Genomic DNA, 5,000 nt, shown 5'->3' with positions numbered 1-5,000 from the left:
ATGTCACCTCTACAATATGAGGTCAAAGGTTAAAGGATTTTGATTCTACCCAAAGTTTATTTCACTCAAATACCTTCTGAACCCCTAGTTAGTATTTCTGTTACAATATAAAGACAATCGAACATGAACCCATATTGGGGAAAACTTTAATAACTATAGTTTGTGTAAATCCATAATATGATTAAAAATACAATCTTAATTCTATTGATTCTCTGAAGTACCTTTGATCTCACGTGTAGATAGATTGGTGACAATCTAACACATTTTGCCAGAAGAATGCGCACTATTAGTTATAGAAAATTTCATTGTTCCTCAGCATGTCAAAGTTTAAATAGGAAAGTATATAATGATATGTGCATATATTCAACGTACTATGTGCAAAAGTATCAACATGGATACATGAATGAATAGATATTTTCTAGCTACCCATATTTAATATCTATGAATGCATGCATATATATATATATATATATATGTATGTATATATATATATATATGTATATATACTTATATATATTTATATATATATATATATATATAAATACATATATATATATATATATATATACTGTATATATTTATATATATTTTGTTTATATATATTGATATAAATATTTATATACATATCTATACGTATATATAAAATGATATATATATATATATATATATATGTGTGTGTGTGTACATATACATCGATAGATGGATAAACAAATATTTGAATATGCTTCATAAATGTATAAATTTATGTATGTATATATGCATACATGTATGTAGGCATGACATATCTAGCAATAAATATGATCCCGTGAATAAGAATAATTTTAAATTCTATATGCTTAAACACATAAGCATACCTTAACATAAAATCAGTAAATTTATCGACCAATTTTTCATACTTGTTACATATCCAAACCCTGGAAACAAGGAATGTAAATATGAAAATCAATAATAATATAGTATTTTTTTTTTTTTTTTTTTTTTTGATAATGACATGCTTGAAATATTATGAATATTGGGACTATTTTCATTGCTTTGTTCCATACAATTTAGTTAGTTTAGAAATAATGATTCCGTAAATCTCATTTATAAACAACATATTACATATTCTTTTTATGAAAATATGAGTAATAATTACTGAAAAGAACATTTCAATAAAAGATGAACTGTGCACGGTTGTAGCAATAATTGCTACTACACTGTTGAAAAAAAAATCGTAATTTTAATCGGATATTCTCCGTAAAAATATGCTGTTTTAGCCGTATTTCAGTAAAATATAGGCGACCGTAATTTTACCATATTTTGTACTTATATTTTGCGTATTGGTGACCGTAATATAACTCCTTTACGTCAATATATCCCTTTTTAAAACGGTAAAAAAAAATACTGGAATAAATGTTGCCAGCATTTACTGTTTTTTTAATACAAATTTTTAACAGTGTAGTATAGATATCAATAAAAACAAACTTCACTCTAATTATTCCACTTATCTAAAACCATTTTTCTGCAGAAGGCAACTGTCAGCCCCGCCTTTAACAGACGGCGGTTATTCGCCAGTCAGCAGGTCGGTTTTTCTATTGTTCCTGCACTTTATGTCATTCTTACTCTAACGTTTTGTACTAAAGGAAAGAATAAGATGTATATTATGAACACGTAAGAATACTGGGTCTTTCATTAAGCAATTTTCAAATTCTTTGCTTTCGTAGATTTATATTCCATCCATTTCATTCATTGAATAGACTCTAAAAAGATATTCCCCTAACAATCATTTATTGGTTAAAGCTATAACCTGAAACGAGCATTCGTTTTAATCAGGAAATCATATAAATCATGAATGTCCTCGTGAATAAATGTCGGTGGTGGTTCGTGGCTAGAATTAAGAGAATATAAGAGAATATAAGAGAATTCATTCAGAAAGTTGATAGACTCCTAAAAGGACAAACGCGGAAATCTTTTACTGACTATTACCTATTTTGTTACTAGAATCATTTAGAAAGTTGATAGATTCCTAAAAGAACAAAAGCAAAACTTTTTTACTGACTATTACCAATTTTGTTACTAGAATTCATTCAGAAAGTTGATAGACTCCTAAAAGAACAGAAGCAAAAATCTTTCACTGACTATTACCTATTTTGTGACTAAAACTCATTCAGAAAGTTGATAGACTCCTAAAAGAACAGAAGCAAAAATCTTTCACTGACTATTACCTATTTTGTGACTAAAACTCATTCAGAAAGTTGATAGACTCCTAAAAGAACAAAAGCAAAAATTTTTACTGACTATTGCCTATTTTGTTACTAGAATTCATTCAGAAAGTTGATAGACTCCTAAAAGGACAAACGCAAAAATCTTTTACTGACTATTACCTATTTTGTTACTAGAATTCATTCAGAAAGTTGATAGACTCCTAAAAGGACAAACGCTAAAATTTTTTACTGACTATTACCTATTTTGTTACTAGAATTCATTTAGAAAGTTGATAGACTCCTAAAAGGACAAACGCAAAAATCTTTTACTGACTATTACCTATTTTGTTACTAGAATTCATTTAGAAAGTTAATAGACTCCTAAAAGAACAAAAGCAAAATTTTTTACTGACTATTACCTATTTTGTTACTAGAATTCATTTAGAAAGTTAATAGACTCCTAAAAGAACAAAAGCAAAATTTTTTACTGACTATTACCTATTTTGTTACTAAAATTCATTCAGAAAGTTGATAGACTCCTAAATGAACGAAAGCAAAATTTCTTTACTGACAATTACCTATTTTGTTACTAGAATTCATTCAAAAGTTGATAGACTCCTAAAAGAACAGAAGCAAAAATATTTTACTGACTATTACCTATTTTGTTACTAGAATTCATTGAAAAGTTGATAGACTCCTAAAAGAACAAAATCAAAATATTTTACTAACTATTACCTATTTGTTACTAGAATTCATTGAAAAGTTGATAGACTCCTAAAAGAACAAAATCAAAATTTTTTACTGACTATTACCTATTTTGTTACTAGAATTCATTGAAAGGTTGATAGACACCTAAAAGAACAAAATCAAAATTTTTTACTGACTATTACCTATTTTGTTACTAGAATTCATTGAAAGGTTGATAAGACACCTAAAAGAACAAAATCAAAATTTTTTACTGACTATTACCTATTTTGTTACTAGAATTCATTTAGAAAGTTGATAGACTCCTAAAAGAACAAAAGCAAAATTTTTTTACTGACTATTACCTATTTTGTTACTAAAATTCATTCAGAAAGTTGATAGACTCCTAAATGAACGAAAGCAAAATTTCTTTACTGACAATTACCTATTTTGTTACTAGAATTCATTGAAAAGTTGATTGACTCCTAAAAGAACAAAAGCAAACATTTTTACTGACAATTACCTAATTTGTCACTGTTCAAGCTTGATCTATTCATTTAAAAATTAAATCCATTCTTGTTTTAATTTGCATGAAAATATCAATCATTTTCTCATCCATCTCTGGATGATAACCGAGTACAATTTTCTCTATTGAAAGCACTGCAATTGTATTTAGTCTTCCCAAATTCATAGTGTTTCTTAGAAAAGTATTTATTATTTTTAACGTTGAAAAGAAGTAAGATAATAACCCAATTCTACACTTTATCACCTTCATGAATGTGGTATACGGTTTTATAGCACACTACATGTGGAATAAAAAGAGAAATAGCTATCTTCAATCAGCATGCCAAGGTGAGCACTGCGGGAGCGACAGTGCTCTATCTCCCTCCCAGCCTCGTGCGCAGCTTCCTACGTGCGCATGCCTACAATAGCAAAACACCATGTTGCTGGAACTGTAAATTGCGTAGTTTCATGCAAAGACTTTTGTATATATTTTTCATAAACTAAAAGATAGCAAGTGGCATTAAGCTTAAGGAATATTATATTGAATGTTGACGATAATTATCAATTAAGTGATGCTGCAGTTACACAGAGCCTATACACGAGCCGCCACTGTTAAACTTTGTATAAGCAATATTTCAGTATTTTGACCTTTTATCTCTCGGTCATGTCATCTAGCACTGCTAATCTTCAATAATCTGGTCCTAATATTTTTTTTTCTAGCATTCCTTCACAGCTAATATGAAAGAATGCTGTAGATTATATGGCTAATGTCAATTTGGGCCCGGCACTGCCTGTAGTTGCCTTTGCACATTTCGTAAAAAAAAAAAAATTAAACATATCTCTTTGATTACGATTTTAGTTCGTCAGAGCCCTGAAAAATTACCAAAATCTCATCTATATTGAGAGAGAGAGAGAGAGAGAGAGAGAGAGAGAGAGAGAGAGAGAGAGAGAGAGAGAGAGAGAGAGAGAAATATTTTGTCATTTCCATATAAGCACTGCACGTATTTTTTCTTGCATTTCTTCACTCACCATTTAGCTATTCATTCACTAGCCACCAAAATAATTTCAGCTAAGGATCTTTAATCTAAATTTGAACGATACTTTTTGGTCGTTTATTATGTCCTGAAACCATTTTCTTTCTGTCTGAGCTTATCATACTCTCCTTTTCATGTTTTTTTTTTTTTTTTCACTTGCCGCTAATCTCAAAAGTTATATTTGGAAACATAGTCTTTAAGAGTCTTTTTTAAAGACACCATTATCTCTTAAAGAAAATAAATACGTTAGCCGGGAAAAATAGAACACAAAATGCAGTGACCTACACTTGGATTAAAGCAAAGATATGAATAAAAAAGGGTAAGAAATACAAAATGAGAAAGTGCAATGGCAATGTTATGATTTGAGAGGAACTGAGCATAAGATTGGTGGAAAGAAATCATTTAATAGAAAAATCAAAATGGACGAATAAAACAATTACGAAATGATACTGGGTATGCAGGAAGGGACAGGTAAGGAAAGGCAGTTTCTAAGAGCATAAGTAACGTGATCATCATCGCTTATAAGAATCAGCTCACCAAATGTTATTTAGAACAGAAAATACACCATAATTCGTCAGGGAAATGAAGCAAAGCA

At 29.3% G+C, this 5,000-nt stretch overlaps 1 long non-coding RNA gene and 1 pseudogene across 1 annotated transcript in view; one reads left to right on the top strand and one right to left on the bottom strand.

The window, feature by feature from the left end:
* LOC137634249 (uncharacterized) overlaps positions 1–5,000 on the bottom strand; it is a 132,216-nt gene that overhangs the window by 41,065 nt on the left and 86,151 nt on the right. The window lies entirely within an intron of this gene.
* LOC137634248 (uncharacterized) overlaps positions 1–5,000 on the top strand; it is a 100,866-nt pseudogene that overhangs the window by 41,902 nt on the left and 53,964 nt on the right.

The sequence above is a fragment of the Palaemon carinicauda genome, chromosome 44, assembly GCF_036898095.1.
Source record: "Palaemon carinicauda isolate YSFRI2023 chromosome 44, ASM3689809v2, whole genome shotgun sequence".
Taxonomy (NCBI): Eukaryota; Metazoa; Arthropoda; class Malacostraca; order Decapoda; family Palaemonidae; genus Palaemon; species Palaemon carinicauda.
This window is presented reverse-complemented; position numbering and strand designations above follow the sequence as displayed.